This window comes from Crinia signifera, chromosome 9, assembly GCF_055691185.1.
Source record: "Crinia signifera chromosome 9, ASM5569118v1, whole genome shotgun sequence".
NCBI lineage: Eukaryota > Metazoa > Chordata > Amphibia > Anura > Myobatrachidae > Crinia > Crinia signifera.
The window spans coordinates 19,002,630-19,029,405 of record NC_139225.1 but is presented as its reverse complement, the minus strand read 5'-3'; the positions used below and the strand labels follow the sequence as shown (position 1 = coordinate 19,029,405).

Sequence of the window (26,776 nt, the reverse complement as noted above, 5' to 3'; positions counted from 1 at the left end):
AAAAGAATGCCCATCGAACTTAGAAACATACGGGCTTGATACAGGAAAGGCTTCGCTCGTCGGCGTTCCTCCTGCGAACCCCCGTGACTTCTCGCCCTAGTAGGCGCGGCAGATATCTGCCACATTTATAGAATAGTTTTCCCAGAGCTGAGCACACACTCCAGACGGATGTGGAATCGTCACGGAGAAGTCTGGGGAGTCAGCTTCTACCTTGACGCAGCGAAGATCCAGTGTGAGAAGCAGCAACCGGGGACCGCGGCCTGGAATGTCCAGAATTTAGGAGAGAGGTGCGATGTTTGCAGTGGACACACAACGCAGCTGGGGGGCTGACTCAGCAAACGTGGGGGCAGAATGAACTGTTTGGAAGTTTTCGACTAGAGTTGTTCTGGAAAGGACGAGTAAAACATACAGGCTCGTTACGATTATTTTTTTTTTATTTCGTTTGTCGTTGCTTAAGAATTATGACCCTGGGAACTTTTCACCAATGCTTATGTTTATCTCCAATAAAAGTTTTCTTCCCCCTACCATAAATTGTGATCGATGAGTCATTTACAGAGCGACCTTTTCTACTGAATCATTTAAATATTTTGGCTGGCGTTGGAAATCTTGATTGCCGTCATCTGTACAGTGGCTGCTATGGAGAAGGAGAAGCTAAGAAAGTGAGACAATAAGGGGCTTATTTACAAAGATGAGAGTGCTATTGGTGCTGGGGCGTTTCCCATGGAAACCAATCAGAATCTACTTATTTATTTAGCACTTTCTAGAAGATAATAGATAGAATTTGATTAGTTGAATTGCAACATAATCCGTTGTCATTTGTCCATATAACACTCGTGGACAGTGGACACGTGGACAGGCGCCCGGCTCCTTCTTCATGGCTGACACTTGTGTGGCCTTATTTGACCTTCTCTATGCATTCATACACACTTTTACGTAACACTTTCTCCATACTCTGCACAAAGTCTTTGATAAATCTCCGCACCAGACACACCCTCAGACAACAGAAAACGCTGCTCTTCTTTCGTGCAAACCACAAGTGGGGCGGCCATATTTTCTTGCACTGCAGTCACAAATGAAGCAACCTAACATGTGCATAGTTGCACATCAGTGACTGGGATGTGACTCCGACCTAGTACGCAAAGTGTTGACACGACAGTGCAGCCAACAAAAGTTTTAATATAACTGGAGTGCGAATCATTTTTGACACCCGTTGACATATTTAGTACATTCTATAATATACTTGTCCTCTTTATGTTTCCTCCTTGTGAAATCAACAAGGTGAGTTCCACTTTGAGATCTGGCGATAAAGGAACCCCCCCCCCCCTCCGGGGTCAATACTAGGGACCGCAGCAAAAACAGTTCAAAGATGGCCTCCAGGAAGTCTTCTAGAGCGGTAGAAGCATGCACGGTAGAAGCATGCACGCTGATTTCACTGCACGCATGCTAATGAATATTTAGCATAAAAAATCCATTCGCAGCCTTGCGTGTGGGGGCAAAATCATTCGATGGTCCCTGAGCATTAAATGATTTTGCAAGCGTTGCAGATCTAAGACACATCTCTTTTGTCTTAGATATGTGGGTCCCTGTATGGGAAGCGGGGGCCATCTGATGTCAGCTGCCCGGACACACATCACCGGGCGCTTCACTGTATGGGAAGCGGGGGGCACTGACACCAGCTGCCCGCGTCACCGGCTCATGAAATGCTGGACGTTTCTAATGGCGCAACCACGGCCCGCCGCCCCACGCCCCCCACTTGCACCGCTGTGTGCCAGCGGCCGGCAAATAATCAGCTTGCCATGCCCGCTTTCACAAAGAGGCTGCAATGCGCATAAATGTGCAAGCGTAGTCTCTCAAAATTGCTCCCCTGGCCAAACGCGCAGGGGAGCGAACTAACTAGAATGAGGGCCTTGGTGGAGAATGAAGCTGCGGAAGGGGACAGTACGGATAGGCGCTAGGGGGAGCATTATGTTTAGGATTATGGTTAACATTAGAGTTAAATAAACCACTAAAACATGCATTGACCCGCTTTGCGTCAAACATTTCCTTGTAAACCTTTTAACCCTGCATTGACCCGCTTTGCGTCAAACATTTCCTTGTAAACCTTTTAACCCTGAAAAACAGACCAACGTTCCTGCTTCGCTGATTAGATAGTTACCATTGTCTCAAAGATTTATCCCTCAAAATGTTATAAAATGCTTAGCAACGGCGTAACCAAACATACGAGAGCTGGACTCCGATAGCTTTATGCCGCCCTCATTATTGCCCCTCTAAGAATTCAGATTTTGTTGCAAAAAATCCGCCAAGTGTAAAATGTTATTCCAGTATTTTACTGCGTTTGTAATGCGCACCAGCAACCAGTCAGCCGGGGTCGGACGCTGATAGAAAATAACAGCTGCCAAAACGTGGGCCAGGAACACGGCGTGAGGATAGAGTTTCAAGGCGCTAGTTAGTAAGGAGACATCACCGGGAAGGAAGGGTGGGAGAGAGGGCACAAGGCAGGGATCCCCCCCGTCAGATTCGTGGCCAGGGGGTAAAAGTGGGGGTCCTGGGGGGGACCAGGATCTATTATGCGTAATGATCCTTCTCTTCCAGAATGGCTAGTTGGGTGGAACATGTTTCTGAATAATAGTGAGAGACCCACGCAGAGATATAATACAATAACGCAGCGTGGAGGCCTCATTTTTTCCCAGGTCTCCTCCATGTTTCTGCTGTGATGTTTTTGTTCCACTTAATTGGGTTTATTAACTTTCAGCCAATAAAAAAACGGTCGTCAAAGGCGGTTTTTGCTCAGTAAGTCTGCAACGCAAATGCCACGTGTTTTCTACGTTGCACATGAACCACGGTTGGAGTGTACGATTTTGCACAGCGTGGGGGGGGGGGTGGTGGTGTCGCAAGCCCCCCTTTCTGTCTGGGCACGGTCATGTCTCTTTATTGTAAGTTCTCAGCATCTCAGATAATAGGCGGTTCTGCCTGTGATGACGCGTCGATGACATCATTATTTCACATAACCGATGGAGTTCCCTAGTAAATGACTCAGGAGAAACTGGCAGCCCCGAAAGTGTCCTGGCGTTACTGGGTGTTCGAATGAGCGATTGCACCATAAAAAGATTCTAAAAATAAACCGCAGATCATGGAGCTTCTCTGAGGGATGACTCCCAAACGTGGAATCATTTATCAGTCACATACAGAACTCTCCCACCAAAGACATTTAAAAAGAAATCAATTAGTGTAGCGCCTCAGGGGTGATGAAACGATAAACGAGGCTCACAGCTGACTAGCAGTCTGACTAATCGCTTGCCGAGTGACATACTGGCGGACGCACTAAAATCACAGGGTCATGTTCAGGTAAATGTGAGATGGTTCCGCGCACTGTAAATAGAAGTAAGGTACAAAATGACATTCAATCATAGCAAAGGTTTAATAGCAAATTCCTCCTACACCACTTAGCACATTTATGATGTCCGGTTGAGATTTAGGGCGAGATGTACTGTATCAAGCTTTAGAAAGTGAGAAACAAGAACCAATTAGCTCCTAACTGCCATGTTACAGGCTGGGTTTGAAAAATCACAGCTGATTGGCTGGTTGCTTATCACTCTCCACTTTATCACTTTTTTGAAGCTTGATACATCTGGCCATCAGGGAGAGACCCAATTAGACAGAAGAGGAGTTTCAATAATAGGGACACCACCCTAGCACCACTATCGGTCGAAATGCATTATGTCAACATGACAGCATATTGTCGACATGAGTAGCCGTTCCTGAAGCACGAAAGGGAAGCAAGCCTTGCAAGGGATCGCAGTACAACAATAGGGGGGTCCATGTGCTAAAAGTTTAAAACTGGCACTCCAAAATTTAAAAGAAACCATCATGATTTTTTTTATGTGTTGCTCTTTACGTCAACCTTTTTCTCATGTTAACATTGCGCAAGTTGACCTTTTGGGGTCGTCCTTTTAACTATTGATCTAATGACCCATAGCCATGGTTGCCTAGGGTGACAGTGGTTCTGGTGGTGGTAAGTAGAATCTGATTGGGTTTTATTAACCCCTATATTCTCTACACGGCCAAGAGGTATGCCGGGCCCCAGTAAAAAAAATAATTGTTTTTTTGGCCGCCTCCCACAATTAGGCCACACCCCCAAATGTTTAAGGTACATGGGGGGGAAGGGGGGGGGTGTTATTGCCCGCCCTCTCGGCGGCCACGATTCTCTACTCCACACACATATGATTACAATCTTATCTAATTGAATCTGTATCCAGTGTTCCAATGATCAAATCATTTCCCTGTTATTTTGACTCTTTAGCGATGGAACATGACGAAATGACTGATGGTAACCTGACCGTTCCCACACGTTTACAGGTTGGCGGAAAGCGACTTACCATATGGATCTGGTCTCATCTTAGACAACATGTTGAAAACCTGTGGCTTACATTACACAATTTTCCATTTATAATCTGCTTTTCTGTTCTTATCTGAGACTTGCAGTATTCAATGAGAAAAATTCTCCGTGTTTTATGGAGAATTTTTGCTTTTTTCGCCCTGGACGGAGCATTTTGCTCTCCAAAAGTGAACCACCCTATTCAATGTGAAATATTCGCCGTCTTTCTAAGTGATTTTCGCCGTCTCTCTCCGTGTAGAAATTCTCCATCTTTTGATGGAGAGCTGGAATGTGAACTTTTAATCTAAAAGTTTTTTTTTTTTAATTTTGGTGTAAAAAAATAAGGTTTTTTTTTCTGTGAAGGGGCATGTTATTTTTATTCATGTGCTTATAGCACATGAATATATATTTAATAAAAAAAATATATATTTTTTAATTTTTTTTTTTTTTTTTTTTACACAGTGCAGCCAGCAGGGGGCCGAAGCGCTCGAGCCGCTCATTAGATATTCATATATTCACTGCACCCGAATGCACGTTCGGGTGCAGTGAATACTGGGTCCCCCGCTGGCTATAGGGGGGGGGCAGCCTGTGCTGCCTGGGTCCCGGGGGGGCCCCCTACCCTCCACATATGTTCTGGGGCATCCAGGGAGACTTTAATCTCCCTGGATGCCACCGTCCCACGGCTCCCTGTCAGCTCCCTGCCGCGGACGCTCGTCCGCTGCAGGGGTTAAGACTCGCCGCGAGTGGCGGCGAGTCTTAAATACGTTGAATAGTGGGAGCAGGAGGCTCCGGAACACGGCGAGTGCATGGCGAGAGAAAAAATCTCTCGCCATGCACAGAGAATTTTCTACATTGAATACTGCCCTTAGCATCTGCTTTACATCCAGGGATGGGTTCAGATCTGGTAGCAAGGCTGCAATTTTTTTGAATATTGAAAAAACCATGCTGCACTGCAGGCGGGGCAGATGTAACAGGTGCAGAGAGAGTCAGATTTGGGTGCGGTGTGTTCAAACTGAAATCTAAATTGCAGTATGAAAATAAAGCATCCAGCATTTACCCTGCACAGAAACAAAATATATCCCGCCCAAATGAAACTCTCTGCACATGTAACATCTGCCCCCCCCCCCCCTGCAGTGCAGCATGGTTTTGTCCATCTGCAAAAAACTGCAGCCTTGCTAAACAGGTGTGAACCAGGCCCTCACTCTATACATCCCCATATCGTAATTGGGGCTTATTATATAGACATCTTTATCTATATCCACTTTATCCCTCTCTACAGCTAATGACATAGATCCCTTTATCCCTCTCTAGTTTATCACTCTCCAATGTTTGATAGATTCACCTGTGAGGTCTGCGCACTCAATGCAGGTGCAACTGATTAGCGGGCAACTCTAAAGGTGCGTACACACGGGGGCGATTTTTGCAAATATCGCGGGCAATATGGTCGCTGAGCGACCATATTGCCCGTGATGATAGTGTGCACCGGCGATATATCGCCGGGTGCGCATTCCCGTTTTCTCCCCCGTAGTGATCGCTGGTCACAGGAACATGCTCCTGCGACCAGCTGATTTCCACTGCCGGCCTCTTCAGGCAGTTTCTTTTTCATCAGCGACCATCTCTGGTTGCTGATACAAATGGGACACTGAGCGATATATCGCTCATCGCTAGCAATATATCGCTCAGCGATAAATCCCCCCGTGTGTACGGGGCTTAAAACGATGGCTACTTGACAATCCAGACCCATTGTCTATGTATTATGTGATTATTATAGACTGTGGAGACGCTATGTAATAGCTGTATACCTGCCCAGTACACGTACGATCGGTTACGGTGCGATACATCCGGTAAGTCAAGTGATTATTTACAATTTGAACGCTGGATTTTATTATAGAGCAACAAAATACAAGTTCCCACATATCAATGGTGCAAAGTCACCGTATTGCATCATACTGCGGAAATATATATATATATACTGGCAGATACTCAATTGCTGTAGTTTAGTAATACCACGCAGGTGCCTGAAAGGGAGGGGTGATACTGGGTAAGAAAAATACACATTGTTTCCCTCCAGCTCACTGAATGGAATTAGTAACCAGTCTAGAACACTACATGATAATAGAATTCAGAGATATTAGTTCATAGTTGCCTACTCTCCTGCATTCTGCAAGAGACTCCCTGAAATAACAGCAATCTCCCTCTCTCCCTCATTAGTCTAGCAATCTCCCTCATGTCACCTAGCCCACATTACACTGTTACATCATAGTTACCTACCCTCCTGCATTCTGCAGGAGACTCCCTGAAATAACAGCAATCTCCCTCTCTCCCTCATTAGTCTAGCAATCTCCCTCATTTCACCTAGCCCACATTACACTGTTGCATCATAGTTACCTACCTCCTGCATTGTGCAGGAGACTCCCTGACATGGCAGCGATCTGACTCTCTCCCGCATTAGTCTAGCAATCTACTTAATGTCACCTAGCCGACATTACACTGTTATATATTTGGGGGAAAAGGGAATGAAAGCTAGATACATTTACATTGAATCATCTGCACCATTTTCCAGCACTTTACCAAGTATAGTAGCTCTTACTAACTGCTTTGGGGCTCATCTACATTTGGATATAAGTCATTTTACAAGATTCCTCTCAGGTGTAGCAGTACACACCCATGCTTCTAGGTGCCACATTCACAATCTCTTTTCACAATCTCTCCAAATATGGAACTAGACACGACGTTTGGGAGGAGCATGACACACCCCCTCAATAGTTTGCTTTTCAAAATTCTGCTACCAACTATAATCTCCCTGAAACTAGTTTTTAAAAGTAGGCAAGTATGTATTAGTTACATATATTTGTGCAAATGTATCTCATACTTGCCTACCTGACCCTCTCCATGAGGGAGAAAATGCTCTGTTCCTGGACTTCCCTGGTAATGTAGGATTGCCATCACCTGTGGTGAAACGCCTTTGTTATTAATTACCTAGCTCCCCACAGGTGCTGGCAATCCTACATTACCAGGGAAGTCCAGGAACAGAGTGTGTTCTCCCTGAAGGACAGGGTCAGGTAGGCAACCATGGGCTAGATGTTAGTTAACAGTAACGACTTATGTTACGGGATGTTGTTCGTTTGCGGCCCAAAAGTAATAAGTGACAGTTACATTCCCAGAGGTCTGGCTGTCTCCTCTGACAGAGTCATGTTTATTTTACTGATGAGCCTCGCTGAGCCCCAGCGAGATGCATCCCATCTTCCTGCACTGTCATGTCAGCCCCCGCAGGAATGTAGGTACATGTACAACTCTTCCTGTGCTCTGGCCGTTGCAGACTGAGTTTCTGTTTTGGACACACACCTGACAGGTGCTGACGGTTGGCGATGCTCAGCATAACTGCTTAGTGCCGACATAAGGGCGATGCGGGCTGTATATAACGTATGTTTATGTAAAAACAGGCTGCTCTCAAAGATGGCTTTAGGAAACAAACGCCGTCCTGCCAGTCATACTACCAGTCTCCAAAGGAATCCAGTTCTAGTTCTTCCGGTATCTTAAACCAGTGGTTCCAAAATCTGGGCCTCCAGGCAAACTAACAGTCCATGTTTTCAGGATATCCATACTGATTTAATTAGTACCTCAGTCAAATTGATTTAACCATCTGAGCTCAAGCCTGGATCTCCTTTAAACCTGGACCTGTAAGGGGGCATCAAGGGCCGATTTTGGAAACCTCTGCCTTTAATTGTGTTCTACCACTTAGAGGCGGATGTGTCAGTAAGGAGCGGAATCTGATAGATGCGTTCTGCAAAGCCACACCCTCTCTGTATGAGACCACACCCCTTTCACCTTCCAGTCACATGGTTTATAAACTCTGGAAAACTTGGTGACGGATTTAGTAAACTGAGCCTAGTGTATGCCATCCGATTCTATTATTGTAATAATTACACCTGCGGGCAATGACATTTCATGAACAAAATGACAAGGAGTGCACCAAGGTCTTGGTCCCCCTCCCCCTTGAATCCTCCACTGCCCCTTCATCAGTTGCAAAGGTCCTTGATAAGATTGATTGGTGAACAGCATGTTTTCTGTTGGTATTTTCTTCCCAGCAAGATCCATAACATTCTGAGGTAACCTGAGGTTGTTCAGCTCTTGGCTATTCCCAACAAAACTTGCTAGCCACATCAGCTGGGCAACAGCCATTGTCACCAAGAAGGGGGGGGGGGGGATTACAGTGTGTCTGGGCCCAGGTCTTTCTGTGACCACCCCCAGCCAATCACGCTGTGGTTTCCGTAGGACCGGCAGGCAGACATCTTTGTTGTACTTATTCGGCCCATCACGTCTGGCGCTTTTTTTAACCATATTGTTCCCTCAAACCCTATCTGATCGTCATTTCTGTGTGAGAATGTTCTTATGTCGGTTGAGGTCTATATGACAGCTCAATGTGTTATTGTCAGTAGGTCGACCGTATCTAGGTCGACACTGAAAAAGGGTCGACATAGGCAAGGTCGAAAGTCAAAAGGTCCACATGAGGCTTTCATGATTTTCTTAATTGGTGGGGGGGGGACGACTTTTTATCATCCATGTGAATCTCAACTGGGAACGGTAAAGGGTGCCGAGCGCAGCAGTAGCGCAGCGAGTCACCTGTCCCGATTTGTGGGGTGCGAAGCCAAACTACTCCCACGGCAAAGTCATCCCCTCTATGGGCAGTATTCAATGTGAATACTAACGACGTGCAGCGAATCCTGTTTAGGATTCGCTGCACATTCGCCACTGGTCGCCGCGTTCCGGAGCCTCGCCGGCTCCGGTATTCAACGAGTCAGGGGCTCGCTGCCCCTGACCGGCGAATTTGAGCTCCTGCGGCGGACGCCGCAGGGAGCCTGAGGACGGTGGCAGGCAGGGAGATGGAAGTCTCCCTGCCTGCCTCAGAACGTTTGTGGGGGGGAGGTGGGCTCCCCGGGTGCCAGCCAGCACAGGCTGCCCCCCCGGGGGTGCCAGCAGGGGACCGGGTATATTCACTACACCCGATCGTGCATATGTAATGATCGGGTGAAGTGAATATATGAATATCTAATGAGCGGCTCGGCTCCGGCCCCCTGCTGGCTGGTCCGTGTAAAAAAAAAAAAATTTTTAATTAAATATAAATGCATGTGCTTACAGCACATGAATAAAAATAGCATGCCCCTCCTCAGAATAAAATTCCTGATTTTTTTACACCAATTGTAAAAAACAATACACTTTATTTTAAAAGTTCACATTCCACTTCACCATAAAAAGATAGCGATTGCTACTCGGTGAATCATGTCGAAAAAAAACCTTGAAATGTATTCGCCATCTGGTCATTGAATAGGGTGATTCACCGTTTTAGTCATAAATTCGCCGTACAGCACAAAATCGCCATAAAAACCTGGCGAATCAGCCTCATTGAATACCGCCCTATGTGTAGCCCCCTCTGTCACGTGTTTCCCCCTTCTCTGTGCTTAGCACTGATGGAAATGTCCTGCTGGCCCGCTACTCCGCCATGAAACCTTCTGACATCCATAGGTGTGCGCAGCCCATTTTATTAGGGGGTGTACCGTCAAAGGGGTGTGTCTAGCGCCACCTATTGGGCGTGTCCAGCATTGCCCATTGGGTGTGTCTAGCACTGCCAATCATGCATGTTTACCATCATCTATTGGTACTCGCTAAAATATAAAATGTCTCTCAGCCAGAACATAGTCTCCGGCCTATTTCAGTTTTAATATTCTTATTACTCTGTATAACAGTACATGCATATAAAGTAAAAAATATATGGATTATGCAGGTATGTAGTGATATGACAACGGTCTAGTACAATTAACAATGCAAAACACACAATTGATTGATGGGCACTAATTTTAATGGAATACAGGTCTAAAAAGCAAAAGACTTTGGTAAAAGGTATTGCTGGTATTGCTAGCGGCAGGGAGTTGTCCATTAGGGTGGGCACAGTATTTGGGGGTGCCTGCGCACCCCTAACACTCAATGTGCGCACACCTATGGTTATGATTATGGCCGACCATGTGACCCGCTGGTCCCTGACTGATGATCATCATTCTGTCATGGTGACGGGCCTGTTTCTAAGTGGAGGCCTGGAGCTGCAGCTCCATCCGCCCCAATGTTAACCTGTTCCTGTTGCCGTGATACAGGCTGTGATTGTAAAACAACAGGACCTGATTGGATGGTCATTTTAGAGCACAATGGGATTTGCTGGCGCAATGTCAATAAATAATAATAAATAAATAATTGAGGATGTCAGGAAGATGCTGCAAAGATCTCATCCCCCCTCTACTGGTTCTGCCCTAACATAATCCTTATAAGATCTAAGCATCACATTATATAATGGATGCCATAAACCCGCTAACAGCACAAATCATGTATAACTTGCTGCCGTACCTGCCGTTGTCCTGGGTCAATTCTGCAAGTTATCATGTTCCCAATGAGATGGATGTAGCCGTAAGCGTTTTACACATAATTAGCAGCTCTTCCAACACACCCATGGGGTGGCTGCTCAGTGTCGTTTTTGTTTTTGGGGTATCGCCATTAGCCCTAATCCCCATCTTTCTGCCGGGCCGAGTGCTGTTCATGTCGGCCGAGTGCTGTTCCTACCGGCACCAGTGATGTGCCTATCGCCATGGAGGTCTTCGATCTTGAGAATTGGAGGAACGTTTTCTGTAACGAGCTGTAGCCTTTATCTCACATGAGGCCTGGAGATTCCTTGCCTTAGGGGCTACAGGAGAGGTGCGTCTCGTAACATAATAATCATCCTCATACCTCGGCGCTCTGGTCTTGTGTTTGAGCTCTGGAGGATGAGAGACTTTCGGCAGCACTTTAGTCCCCTCGGGGATCTTATGGGGGACACAGACACGGTTCCTCTCCACCCGTATCTTGATGAACTTGGCCTTGCTCCCATAGGTCATTGTGCTGCGGGCGTCTTCATAGGCACTGTCCGCGGGGCTGATGTGTGTGATCAGGACCATTCGGCCTTTCCCGCTCAGTGCTCCCTTTAGCAGCCAGGTCAGCTTGCTGTCCCGATAGTTTCTATGGCTGCCTGATTTGTCACGCAGTCCCATGATGCAGGTTCTCAGAGCGAGAAGGGAGCGGTTGATGTATCCTCCCTCTTTCATGGTCTGGCGACTGTTTGCAGTCTGGCTTGCCCGCTCTGATCCCGCCAGGTCTACCATGTACAGCGTGGCTGTGCTCACACCATCGCTGTGCTCCTGCTGTATGGTGACCTGCAATACTGCATGGGAGCGGGATGAGGTCTTATTAGCGGCGGTGGGAGCTTCAGAGCGCCGCTTATTCCCCTTCTCCAGCAGGGTCATGGCCTCCTCAGGATTGCTAAGGGTGAACTCAGCAATCCCTTCTATGTTGGTGTTGCCATTGGGATCCTCTCTGAGGACCAAAGACCCAGATGAAGGTCTTAGAAGGTCCCGGACTCTTTCATTGTAGATCTCAGCATATGACAATGATACAGAGAAGTTTTTTCTATTTCCAGTCTCCTCAATGGCATTAAACAGGTCCTTCAGGGTGAGATACATTACTCCGGGCTCACGGGCCTTGCCCATCATAGTAAAGGTCTTCCCGGTGCCTGTTGGGCCGTAGGCAAATATGGCAGCATTGTACCCGGATAGGAGGTCACCCACTAAGGGCCTCACTGTGGAATTATACACAGTCTCCTGGGTCGCTGCCTGGTCAAACACTTGGTTGAATTTGAATGTGGTCTCTCTTGTCCTGGTCGAGCGCAGGACGTATTTAGGGTCCTCACCAGGGTCCTGCAGTAGCACTGTCTGCGGTCCCAGCTGGTGGGCAATGCATTGTGCGCGGTTCTTAGTCTCCGTTCTATTAAATGGACGGATGCGCAGAGCGACAGCCACTTGATGATCTTTAGCTTTGTCACTTTTAGTCTCCATCTTATTCAATCGTCAGTCTTCAGAAAAGAATGAGAAATGATCTGTGTTGGCTCTAGTCCAGCAATATCAGATACAGTATGAGCCAGGAAGCAGCAAGCGGATGGTTTTATACCCCCCTCACAGCCCATTGTGACATCACAATCTGCCCTCACAGCCCATAGTGACATCACAATGTGCCCTGTGGCAGAGGGGCCCTGCTGTGTATCTCATCCAGGGCATGCTGGTACATTGGATTCTAACAAAGTTGTATTCCTGTATTACCTATCTGGAGGTGCTCCCAGGAACCTAGGGTTAACACCTTATTATCCCTTTAATTCCGGACACACATTAATTACACAGGTTCTGTGGCTGATTAAAAAAACACAGTTGGAATGAAGTCTGATGGCTGTTTAAAAAAAAAAAAAAAAACAGTTGAAATTGAGTGTTGAAGTGAGCCAGCCACAGAACCTGTGTAATTAATATGTCTCCAGGATTAAAGGGATGAGTGGCAACCCTACAGGAACCGAATACATAATACTCAAATATAAAATTATTTATACGCAATAAAATAGATGTCACCGGTCAGCTTCAGATATAGAGGAAGTCACAGTGGTTGCTTATATTTAACGACAGCATAACTGCAGGTCACAGATGTTGCTGCTAAATTACCTAAATAAGACACAAAAGTGATTGTTATAGTTCCCTTGAAATCTTACTTGACCCCATCTATGTTACAGTGGTTCATATAAATGGGTATAACCCTGGTAACAGTTTACCCTAAAATAGGGCGTGTAGAGAAGAGAGTGATGAACTTTCCTATGACTACAAGGCCCATTAATAAAATGGGCTGCGCACGCCTATGACTAGGTAGCACCTGCAGATTACCCTGAGGGGGAAACAACCTGTTCGCAGGGGGGGGGGTGTGGAGCCGCCGCTCACCTACACCAGTTGGTAATGGTTGATTGGGGGGCGTGTGCTGTAGCCCTAGCTGTGGGCGGTGTTTTCAAAGGGGGTGGGGATGTGTATAACGCTGGTCTTTTCCCTAGGGGGGGGGGGCGGGTTTGTGTATAACGCTGGGCTGCGGGGCCGCGGGGGTGGGTGTGTGTGTGTGTGTCCTAAGGCAGAAGCTATGTGTGTATAACGCTGTCAATCACTCCTAAAATAGGGCATGTAGAGAAGGGAGTGATGAACTTTCCTATGACTACAAGGACCCAGGTTGTTTCCCCCTCAGGGTAATCTGCAGGTGCTACCTACTTACTCCTGCAGTAATAGGCGTGCGCAGCCCATTTTATTAGGGCGTGCACCGTCAAAGGGGTGTGTCTAGCGCCACCTATTGGGCGTGTCCAGCATTGCCCATTGGGTGTGTCTAGCACTGCCAATCATGCATGTTTACCATCAGCTATTGGTACTCGCTAAAATATAAAATGTCTCTCAGCCAGAACATAGTCTCCGGCCTATTTCAGTTTTAATATTCTTATTACTCTGTATAACAGTACATGCATATAAAGTAAAAAATATATATGGATTATGCAGGTCTGTAGTGATATGACAACGGTCTAGTACAATTAACAATGCAAAACACACAATTGATTGATGGGCACTAATTTTAATACAGGTCTAAAAAGCAAAATACTTTGGTAAAAGGTATTGCTGGTATTGCTAGGGGCAGGGAGTTGTCCATAATGGTGGGCACAGCATTTGGGGGTGCCTGTCCACCCCTAACACTCAATGTGGGCACACCTATGCTGATATCTTAGCGCTGTCTATATAACAGTCCTCAGGGATTGCTCTCCCCACTGTCCTCATGGACTGTTATTTATTTATTTACAGTGTCTTATATAGCCAGGGCCATAACTAGGGGGGGGCTGGGGGGTCACGCGCACCGGGTGCTGGAGGGGGGGGGGCTCTGTCAGGTCCGAGAACAGCCAGCGGAGGTCCGGTTCTACTCTCTCCTACTAGCGCGGCGGCGGGAGGCGCTGGTGATGACTTTGAAAAGACTTGCTGGACACTGATTGGCTGAATTCAGCCAATCAGCGTCCGGCACGTCTTTTCAAAGTCATCACCAGTGCTTCCCGCCGCCGCACTAGTAGGAGAGACGGACGGAGTCAGGCTGCCGCTACAGTGGCTACACCAGTCCCCGGAACCCCGCTGCCTGTCACCGGACCCCCGCTGGCTGCACACAGGAGGTATGTAAGTTGTCAGCGGGGAGGGGGGTCTCCGGCGCCAGGGCCAAGGCGATCATTTGGTCAGGGGAAGGGGGGGCACCAAATGACTGCCTTGGCCCGGGCGCCGGAGACCCTAGTCTCGGCCCTGATATAGCGCAGCAGATTCTGTTGCGCTTTACATTAGTAGACAGTGATAAAACAAACCGGGTAACAACAGACAGACTTGGAGGTTAGAGGGCCCTGCTGTAAGCTTATCCCTGCTGTCTGCCGTGTATCCATCACTGTGTATATTATACATATACCCCCAGCTGCATAGTTTATCATTGCTGCATATAATATAAATCTTCCCAACTCCGGCGGTTATCCTCATCCAATCAGCCGCTGAGATGGATTTCCCAGGGTCCCTGCGACACAGCGATCACAGATATAAAGTCCCCGGGCCCGCGCCGCACGTTATATAAGCCTCGTCTGCCTTGTTTGCACACACTGTAGTTTAAACGTTGCTAAGCGCAGGCTGAGATGTTTGCATTACGGATGATTAACATGCTGCAGCTTCCTATGGCAGATTCCTTTCAAGGCTGCTAAGACCAATTTTTATAGCCGGCTGCTATTTTTGCTCCTAGGAGCTGCCTGTGTGGTACTTTGTGTGTTTACAGCTTTTATCTACGTGACCTTTTTGTCTTTTTTTTTATGTTCTCTGTCTCTCATGCCATCCCTCATCTCTCCGCAATCTGCTCTGAGTCTGTGGAAAGAGGGCGTTGTGTCCGCACTCTGGGCCTGTTTCAGACCTGTTAGCGAGGTTAAAATTTTTGCAGATGGACAAAGACATGCTGCGCTGCAGGTGGGGCAGATGAAACAGGTGCAGAGAGAGAGAGAGAGAGATTTGGGGGGGGGGGTTGTTTCTGTGCAGAGTAAATACTGACTGCTTTATTATTACACCGCAATTTAGATTTCGGTTTGACAATCCCCCGCCCATATTTAACTCTCTCTGCATGTGTTACATCTGCCCCACCTGCAGCGCAGCATGGTTTTGTCCAACTGCGAAACCTGTAGCCTTGATAACAGATATGAACCAGGCCTTCTGTGACACCGATGCCCAGTAAAGGCCGCTACAAGTCCCAGTGCCCACCAGCCGCATTAAATAATCGGCTACTACAGCTGACTGACCAAGAGCAGCTGCGAGACATCCAACGAGCACTGCAGTTGGCCCCCTATGTGTGTGGGGCCATTTATAGTAAAGGGGTATACACACCCACATGTCAATGGCCACACCCACATGTCACTGGCCACACCTCCTCCACGTCTGACAATGGGCCCTTGATCGTTTTCAGCCAACCCATGTGACCCTTTATGAAACTACACATCCCAGAATGCATTGCCACATTTTTAGCACTCTATTAAGCAAAACTTTGGCAAGGCATGCTGGGACATGTAGTTTCACAACACCTAGAGAGCAACAGGTTGACCAGGCCTGGTTTATATCACCTCATACGTACCCAAGCGCCCTCTTACCACTGCGTACATAGAGAAATAACCCCCATTATTTCTGTGACAAGCAGTTTACTGTTCCTGGGTAAAGTGTTCTCTCCAGCTGAATTCTTTGCCTCAGGTTCCCTTTGATACATCTGGTAATATTTAGACTGAAATGTGTGTTGTATTACTACATGGTATATGATATATCTGTCTTGTGGTACAGGCGTGCATTCTGTCAGAGTCCGCTCTGTACCTAGGTGTAGAGACAAGCGGCATGGTCAGCAATGTTCTGCGTGATATTTGCCTTGTTGCGCATTTCGGCATGAAACTAACGCGTTTCGCCAGAGAAATTTTACCTCAGTGGTTCCCAGTCATAGCTCAATCACACCCCACCACAGAATGGTTGCGATGATGGTCACCTCAGCTGTTATCTTATGTCAGAAGCAACACAAAACACGCGTCAGATCATCCGCCACCTCAGCGAGAAGGCCTGTCGCGGCTATTCCATGGCAACTGTAATGCCAAGAAGTATCTGCTTCTCTTACCATAATTTGGGGATAGGGTGGAATGTTCTGGGGACATAAATCATAATCTGGCAGGATGTAATTTATGCAGTTTTAACAATGTTTTACAGCAAACGTACTAATATACTGCACTACTGTCAGATGTAGGACCCCATCTTTGTCAGGCTGAAACTTGAAGTTCCACAGAATCCCGATGTTACTGGACATCAGGCTAAGTTGCTGATTCGCCATTGCCCATGCGCCATTTTCCATAGTTGCACCTGCAACTCTTTGCTAATGCTGCGACAATGCCTTTCCCTGGCGTACATCAGGGTGTGCAAATGTACAAAGAACAAGATGGCCGCTGTCAGTGTCTGTAGACCCTGAAATGCCACCTGCTTGGTGCCACAGCCCTGTGGAAGGTGCAGTTTCTCTGGGCGGGACGTACCAAAAATGCGGTCAAATTCCCATTTTCGGGGGTATGACCGCATTTCCGAATTTACTAAAGCCATGCCAGCGAAGAGCCAATGTGGAGGGTTACCCTGAACAAGTCTATTGGCTTCTCTCTGCATCACTGTGAGAGGGATCCGATCAGATCCATCCCAGCATGCACCACGGCTGCTGGTGTCACTCTGCACATTCGCCGCGGGACTCCTGTGTCACAGTTTCGAAAGGCGGGAGCATTGCTTATAGAATATGGGAGTACATTTATAATTAGCATTAGCACAACTTCTCCTCAAACACCTGGGTCCACCTGCATTCTCCCAGACAACAGCCAGTACCAACCACAAAAAAGACGGCTTCCTGTCAATCAACTTGCCAGGGATATAAAAAAAGACAGGATTTTTTTTTCTGGATGGTTTTGCGCATGCGGGTTATGATCCATACAATTGTGCAGTCTATCAATAATCGCCCAGCCGTGTGCAAAAAGTCTGAATAACCCCCATAATCAGGGGTTAAAGTGAGGGGGAACTGGGTGGAACTGAGTTCCACCACCTCTAATGGTGAGGTGGAACATTTTAACCTCAACATTGACCCTGCACAGTAATTCTTACAGAAAAGCATTCTAGTTTGCAAGGGGATGCCAAAAACCCTACAACTAGACCTGTCTCTGCCTATTGGGGGGCGGGGAGGGGGTGTAATTAGGTGGCATAGGGAAATGAGTTCCCCCACCTCTGCATGACCACTTTATGCCCTGCCCATAATCATAACACATGCGCCCTGTGACCCAGACCACTGCACTGAAGAAAAACATGGTTCTGCTGTGTGGGACCAGACTGCACCCCACTCAAAACCAGGCCCTTGCGTCTAGTCAGACGGTGTCGGAATCCACCAAACACCTCGTACAGAATTAGACACAGAGAGCGTGACACAGAATGGGCGTGAAATGTTTCCACATTACGTGGCCAGGTTTTGCCGAACACGTGCACAAACCACCCAGGTCTTCTCGACGTCAGACACATTTTCGTCCCCCGGGACGGGACCTGAGTACCTCACAGGGAGAGCGGATATATGGGTGTGCAGAGACGAGTAAATGTGTGTGTGATCCAGCACAGTGATCCTTTCATCTCAGATGTGCCAGCCAAGCCGACGCGCTCTTCATCAACCCGCCGGGCACATGTCGGCGAGCCCCAGCGGCCAATGTTGAGACTAAAGCAGAAGACAAATTATTGACACAGCAATAGCCTGGTGGGATTTGTGCAGCCAGCAGGCTGAGCAGCGCCGACGGCCCATTCTCCTGTGTATACACTTGAAGGTCAGGCTCTTGTGATTGTAAATACACAAACGCTCTTTCAACGCGGAGCTAGAACACAGGGTGTTTGCAAAGGCCGTGTGATCTCTCGCTGCTAATTACCCAGCTCTCACCCTCGGCAGAGGTTTCTCACAACTGCCTAGCAACCACCGAGATCGGGCCTTTAAACCAGTCGCAGCAGCTATTTTCCAAATGCCGTAACTTCGGCGTGACAATGGGCAGAATGCATAGCGGGCTGGTGGGGAATTATTGGACTTGTAACTGTTGGCGACAACAATGGCCTATTACTGCTCCCTAATTGTTCCCATTCACCTCAGCTATACACCGATCCCCCCCACCCCATGCTGCGTGGAGATGCACTGCAGGCAAAAGGTTATCGCCCCAATCTCCCAGGACCTCTTTGTCCCAATAGGTGATATACGGCTCAGTGATTAGGGAGTGGCCGCCAGCAATGGCTGGGTGGGAAAGCAGTGTTGGCAGCCTTGTAATGAGACATATGCAGTTATTATTATGGAGCGGCTGCTGCAGGACAGCGGTTGCTATGTTGACGTTACATGTCATGGCGCAGAATTCTGTGAGGGACCATTTTTGTTTTCTTGCCACCGTGAGAAGGATCCTCTATAATAAAAAGGCTCCTCATCTCTATGGGGCAAATTCAAGTGTTTTGCACTGACATTACGGTTATGTTATTCCATCATTTTAACGGGCGGTTAGCAAGTTTTAAATATTACAGAATAAGGCGCTGATTTAATCTGTAAATTGACACACCGAGTTTATTTACTAAAATGGGAGTTCTATTTCACATGGGATGTTGCTGGGGCAACCAATCAGAATCTACTTCTTATTGATTTAGCTCTTTCTAGAAGATGGTGGATATTGGGCCAGATTCTCTAAGCTTCAAAAGTGATAAAATAGAAAGTGATAAAGAGCCAGCCAATCAGCTCCTGTCTGACATTTTTCAAATACAGTCTGTGACATGGCAGGTAGGAGCTGATTGGCTGGCTGTTTATCACTCTCCATCTTATCACTTTTGAAACTTAGAGAATCTGGCCCAGTATCTGATTGGTTGCCCATAGCAACATACTATCTTCAATAGAACAATCTTAGGAAATAATCATGGTTAACACTTCGCGGCCACACAGTCAAGGGCGAAGTTACTTGTGAACGCTGTAATACAGATTGCCGCTTGCTTATGTCCCAGCATCTGTTGCACCATTGGTGGTTTGCTCCAGCCCTATAGCAGGTGCAGTGCCTCCGCCTGTCAACGGCATCCTAGGCTTGTGGTGGCACGTCTGGGAAGGCAGCCGCTTGCACGGACAACTGCGACACTCGCATAACAGCCAATGGACTACCCATTTATTTCTGCGTTACTAGTCACTACCGCACAGGCTCTTCATATCGGCTCAATGGGCAGTTGCCGAAGGCCCCACTACCCTAGAGGCCTTGGCCGTATCAGTTAAACCCCTACAGCCATGAGCCGCAGTGGCGCAACAATAGCTCCAGCAGTGGCTCGGTGGTCGATTACACCACAGTCCTCATGGCACAGCACGGTTAGTGATTGGCTGCCGGGCTGCGAGCTCCGATTGGCTCTCTAAACGGTGTTATGTTTTCTGGCCTCTGCGACGGGTGGCTCACGTGGTCCCTTGGGTGCTGCAAGCCTACCAATGGTGATTGAGAGATGCAGTGCTGCGTCCTATAAAGCAGGTCGGGTAATTACTGCAGCAGAAGGCAGCTGCTTGAAATAGGCGCCTACTGACGCATCACCCTACACCGCTATCATGGCTGCTTCCAAGGAAGGTTACAGACCATGCCACTCCTGAATTAGGCACATTGGTCGCACTATTGGTTGAGCTGGTGCACGCCTGAGCGAGATGTTTTTTGTATGAATGTGAATTTGGTGATTTTTCCAAATTTATATTTTTCCGTTATTGGACAAGGGATGGACATCGGTTTGTTCACCATCGATGGTACCATTGGTACCCTCCATTGACAGGAAATGATCGATGGAAAAATGTCAATAATTTGAACCATTGGTGGCCAGAAATGTAGATATGTGAACGCATTCGCTGCGGGAAAAAATGCTAATTTCGGAGGGAATTAACCCGCTCCGTCCAACATTGCCTTTAGCTACTGTGACTGACCCTTACTCCGTAAGCTGGGCCTCAGGAAACCGGGGGCGATGCGCCTTCATTTTCTGAAACAGAGGTCGGACCTACCCCCCACTACGCCACCAAACTGCACTGCATGCGAAAATGCAAGACTTGCCCTTCCCTCGATGTGCCAACCTTGGTGCCCCTTCCTGGCGGGACAGCATTGCAGTACGTGTCGCACGTTTGTGCACACGTGACCTCCGCGTGACCAGCCTAGTGATCTAGTTTGCTTTGCGATGCACGGCCAAGTTTAACTGCACCTTGGCCCAGGTCAAGTGATTGACACTTTGCTCTTGTCTCTCGATGCCTCAGGCCCTCATTCCAGGACCCCAACTCTGTAAAGGTCTGGCCGGCGACGTCAGAGGAGAGTTGGGTTACAGTGTCAGACTACTGAGAGCCACCCGCCTTCAGACCGCAGTTGACATTGGCAGTAGAGTCAGACAGGCTGACAGGACTATACTATACAAGTCGATATGGGGCAGCCCTTGCAGCAACCTGTGAGATCTGACAGCAGATTGACTGTGAGAGGGGGAGGGGGGGGGGGACACAGGGGGAATCGTCGTTTAACCTGTTAGCTGCAACTCCTGGAATGCTGACATATGTACATTAAAGTGATGTTTGGAAAAGAAAAGAGAAACGTCATTACAGTGAGGAGAAATGCTATTTGGAGGTCTTGATGCTGATAGAACCCATGGCACCATATTCGGCATCATACTACTGTACATTGGACCTGTGTACAATACCCAGATACACCCCCTCCATGCAGTCAGGGACCATGAAAATGGCCCTCCAATAATGGCTGCTGCCTAGATGGAGACAGATGCTAAGAGGGCATAGACGACCTCTATTGTCTGTCAATGAAACAAAACATGTATAGCATTACCCAGATGTGCCGGGAAACCAGGAACGCTGGCACGCCGGCGAGTGTTAAAACCTTGTCAGCAAGCATGAAATCATCTGCATTAAACTCTTGGCAACACACATGAAACCCCTGACAACGAGCATGGAACCCTGATCATGAACCCCCTGGCAAAGAGCACAAAATACTTGGCAACGAGCATGAAACCCCTGGCAAAGAACATGGAACCCTGAGCATGACACCCCTGGCAACGAGCATGAAACCCTGATCATGAAACCCCTGGCAACAAGCATAAAACCCCTGGCAAAGAACATGGAACCCTGAGCATGAGACCCCTGTCAACAAATATTAACCCCTTGGCAAAGAGCACAAAACCCCTGGCAACGAGCATGAAACCCCTGGCAACGAGCATGAAACCCCTGGCAACGAGCATGAAACCCCTGGCAATGAGCATGAAACCCCTGGCAACGAGCATGAAACCTTGATTATGAACCTCCTGGCAAAGTGACTTAAACCCCTGTCAACAAGCATATAGGTAAAAATTCTAATTAATGTATGGGGGATGCTAAATGTCCCCATCTTCCCCCTTATTGCATGTTCATAGTCATCTCCTATAACCCTCAATACACAGCAATGAGGTCTTCGGCTCAATATCCCTAAAACAGTAGGTTCTCAAACACGGTCTTCAAAGCATGCTAACAGTCCAGGTTTTAAGGATATCCCTGATTAAGCATAAGTGAATGGTACTTATATGTTAGTTGGGCGCCCACTAAGCTACCAAGTGAATTAATTAGGACCTCATTGAATTGACCATCTGTGCTCAGCCATGGATATCCTTAAAACCTGGACTGTTGGGGTGGCTTGAGGACCGTATCTGGAAAGCACTGCCCTAAAGGTAATCCTCCCAACATGACCCATTCCAGGGGGGCTCTGCTCCGGGGCTTCCCTATGATTGCCGACACCTGTGGTAATAATAACTGGTTCAGCACAGGTGACGGCAATAATAGATGAAGGGGGAAGTCCTGGAGTGGGCGATGTTGAGAGTTTTGCTAAAGGCCCTATCTGTGTGGAGTTTGTGTATTCCCTCTGTGTTTCTATGGGCTTACTCTATTGTATGGGCTTACTCCATACAACTTGTTCTTCGTCCATTACTGTGCCAATCGATTTGTATTTGACTGTTTTGCCGGGCAGTTTCAATTGAATTTTCTCATTGAGCTTGTTGACATCATCAGTTTTTGGTGCCAAAATTGCACGTTCGCACAGCCAAACCGGATTTTTGTAGTTGGTTGTTAGATTTGGGAATACATTGTCGACAACGGCTTGAATATTCAGTTGCATTTGACAGAAGTTCGGCAGGAACAAAATCTCATTCGTGGCGCGGTCAATTAATTGTCAAAAAAAATAATAATAATTCTGTTGATCCGATCGCTACCAAACTTCACAGGGTCACCCGCTGGGCTAATCTGGAGAATGCCTGAAAAGGTCATCAAAATCAGTCACGCCGTTTTGGAGTCCATAGGGAACATACACACATCAATTTATATATATATATATATATAGATACTGTAGATGTCGTATTGCATTTCTCCACTGGAAGGCAGCTTTGTACTAATAATACTGTATTCAGAACAGCCCAGCTGGCTGAAAATGTGGAACCAGTCAAAACGAGTACCTCTGCAATGTACTTTCACTTTGAGCTGTGACAGTTTTTAGCCCACACAATCTGCTTCTACGTCCAATCTCTATCTCCTCTCTCCATATCTAGCAAGTTTGAAACAGACTAGTTTACCTGCAAAATTTGCTTTCACTTTCTGTTATGACATATTTTAGCGCACAAAGGAGTAATTTGGTTCGTCGAGTAGCCTATAGTGGTCATTGGTGGTACTTCACCTCATAGAGGTGTGGAGTAGTTAGCCTTTTATATGGTTTTGGTATATCGGATTGATTTTGCCCACTACACGCTGCAATATTCCTATGAACGCCTGTTCCATTTTGGAATTTGTGATGGCCTCTCACTTGCTGCTCAGCACAGTTGCGGTGAAAAGACAATGTGTGCATGCGCAGGTCCATAAGTGCAGGCTGCGTGGCCGCACTGGGCGGGGCTGCCTGGGGGTGGTACCGGCCATACCTGCCTTCAGCTACATGCAGCCATTCCTTTTGCTTACGGCTCCAGGACTGTATACTGTATGGGAGGAAACTCACATTGTAACCAACAGGGCTGCCACGGTCTGCATACAATGAATAATGAGCCACAGATTTCTATAACCCCTCCCCCCCCCAGCCAGCAAAGCAGTGGTGCAATCCGCGCACCCCTTCCCCCCTGTCGCCGGGCCTGCCCGCTCCCAACTCCCTGCTGTGTCCGGGAGACGTGCACAGTGCTGCTATTTAAAATTCACATCTCCCGCTGGACCGTGCTAGCCAATAGGCGCTCACGGTCCAGCAGCCACCAGTTGATTGATCCAGCGGGAGACGTGAATTTTAAATAGCACCACATAGCCCGGACACAGCGGGGAGCCGGGAGCTGGCGGGGGGAGACAGAGTGGGCAGACGAGAGTGCAGGGAAGCGGGCACGGCTCCGATGCCCTGATAGCTTCCTGCGCCCAGAGCTTGTGCTTCCCCGGCTCCGCCCTCGCTACGCCTCTGCTTATTCCAGAAAGCAATACATCCATCAGCTTCACAGCCGCCACAGAAATGGGGGAATGCGGATAGTGTCAGAAATAGAGAGACCCCTCCACAGTGCATCTGGGGGACAGTTACCCATCACAATGTCTGTTTTCAGAGAATATCCCCCTAATATTTCATGGTACATAGATTACATTCCTAAAACTGAATGACAGAATAATACAGATGCAAACAGCGCCATCTGCAGGTGAATGTCTGTCATTTTCTAGGATGCGATAGAGAAATGCCAGAAATGACAATTCTGAACAAGCTATAGGTGAAATAATAATTGCGCACATACAAAAGAGATGGGAGATATAGTTACGTATTCTTGTGTGGCAACTCGAGATAAAAATAAAGATGTAGTGCAATCCCAACTCCTCCAATATTTCTCATACAAAAAAAGAAGAAAAAAATATACATAGTGTAATACTATTTAAAATGGGATGTGTAGTTCAACAACAGCTGGAAGGCCAAAGGTTCCCCATCCCTGGTCTACAGTTTCGACACTAACAAACTGTTGACATAGAAAGGTTGATACTGACAAAGGCTCGGCACAAGCAAAAGGTTGACACATGAAATGGACGACATGAATTTTCCACTTTTTTTTCTCCAACGTTTTGACTTTTTAATTGTATAGTGTGTTTAGATATCGGTAGCCATATCGGTCAGTGACATCAACAGGACCCTCGCTCTGTACATGCGCTTGCTGGCGATATCGTCAGCTTGAGCTACATGTACAAACCACAGGGGGCCTTGATAACAATATTGATAGGATTGTGTGATTTGCGAAATTGCAGTCTTACCTGCACTATCCCTAAATTGGTCACTGTGAAAGGGTTAATGCTGGCCACATCGCATACAGTGTGTATCAGTGCTGCACTGTCCTTAGCTGGCCCCTGCCTCCTGTTGCAGCCCGTACAGCTGGGCACGGTGGGAGAAAGCGACAGGTTTGCTTCTAAAACTTCCATAGCCGCAATGAAACTCTGGCTGCGGCCAGTTGTGTTACACATTGGTTGTAGTCCTGTGATCTCATTAAAACATTACAATAGTTAGCTTACTAATGGCTGCAACACAACTAAACAATGTTATTACAGTCTTCTCAAGCATACATGTGTATGTTTCCCTATAACATGTGTGCAGACAGTAGACAGAATCTTGGACTGCAACTAGTAAGCCACAGACTGAGAGTTATATAGTGGGAGGAGCAGGGTCCCCAGCAGCACAGAGTATATCAGGAGATGAGTGATGTGTCAGTGAGGACAAGGCTGCATGTTACAGGGGCAGTGACATGATGTGAGGAGGGGAATGGGGGCAGCAGGAAGCCACAGACTGATAGTTATATAGTGGGAGGAGCAGGGCCCCCAGCAGCACAGAGTATAACAGGACATGAGTGATGTGTCAGTGAGGACAAGGCTGCATGTGACAGGGGCAGTGACATGATGTGAGGAGGGGAATGGGGGCAGCAGGAAGCCACAGACTGATAGTTATATAGTGGGAGGAGCAGGGCCCCCAGCAGCACAGAGTATATCAGGAGATGAGTGATGGGTCAGTGAGGACTACATGCAGGAGGATGAGGAGAGCACCCTAAATTCCCCTGCACGAATGCCTGAGGGGAGAGACGGCTACCCAGCACCTAGGCCGCAATGAGTGTGGCCAGAGAGGCCTCAGGAATTTCGGTCATGAAGCAGGAGGGGCCGCTGAGGAGAGGCTGCTGCTTTGTGTAAAATATACGGTGTGCCCAAATTAATGAGACTTTTGCTGTAGCAGCGCATATAATCGCAGTGGGTTCATGCGTTTGCCGATAAACGGTGTGGCATATTTCCCAGTTGCGCATGTGGCATATTTCCCAGTTGCGCATGTGTAGTAAACGGCTTTTTCATTCCTGTTTTGGACGGTCGGATGCATGATGGATTCCTCCAGATCATCAAAGAGCAGTTATCCAATTTCTTCGTGCACTGGGGATATGTGGAACATGTAACTTTACGCCATTGACTTAAAATGGCTACCTCCCCTGGTAACTGAATGGTCACTCAGATGTCTGACGCTGCGACGGATGGTGGCGATGTTCACCTAGTGTTGAATCTCGGGCCGCAGCCAGCAGTGGTCGCCTTTTTTACACAATCCTCCTCCTGCGGCAGTGCTACAGTATTTGTGTGCACCCCAGGATCCGACCCATTGTCATTCCTCACAAAGATAAGACCATGCTATTCCCAGCACAGAGAACTGCACAACCCAGACGTAAAGCCTGAAGGAAAGAGAAACGATTGGTCAGATGGTTGGTGCTTGGGTTGGGTGTGTTATTGGAACACCATACTTACAGGAACAGACACAGCTTTTCTCAGGACCATGCTTCCCCTGATGGAAGCCATGGTGTGGAGACCGGACCACAGAGCATGATCAGACCATTCATCACAAGGTCACACAATGTAACCACAAGGAGCCCAGATTCTTGCAGCTTTGTCATCTTAACAAAAACACAACATAAAACAGGCACAGGCTGAATGAACGCGTATTTGTGTCTGTTTTCTACACACTGTAGAGATTTGGGGGATGAACAAATCTCCACAACAGGTCACTGCGGCATCAACTGCGTGGCTTAGTGACTTCATAGGCTCCTTCACATAAGCACCAGCTCAGCAGACAAAATGGCCGCTGCCATTATGAGGCGACAGTGATTGTTCAGTCTACGAGCGACACGATTTAACCCTTTGAGTGCCAACATCTGCGAGATGCGGAAAATATCGGCTAAAAATGCCATCGTCGCTCACATTTGTTATATAAATTCAAATAAAAAAATGTTGATTAAAAATAGATTATATTTCCTATATAAGGTAACATGACAGGTCATTATGAGGAATAAAAAGGTTTGCTTGGTAATTTCCTCACCAATTCTGGCAAGTTCGTTTGGCACTCAGTTAAAGACATATTAGCACACTGCACGTGTA

General features: G+C 47.5%; 1 pseudogene; it reads right to left on the bottom strand.

Annotated features, from left to right (window-relative positions):
- Positions 1 to 10,998: 10,998 nt before the first annotated feature.
- Positions 10,999 to 12,513, bottom strand: LOC146036800 (kinesin-like protein KIF19 pseudogene; annotated as a pseudogene).
- Positions 12,514 to 26,776: the final 14,263 nt, after the last annotated feature.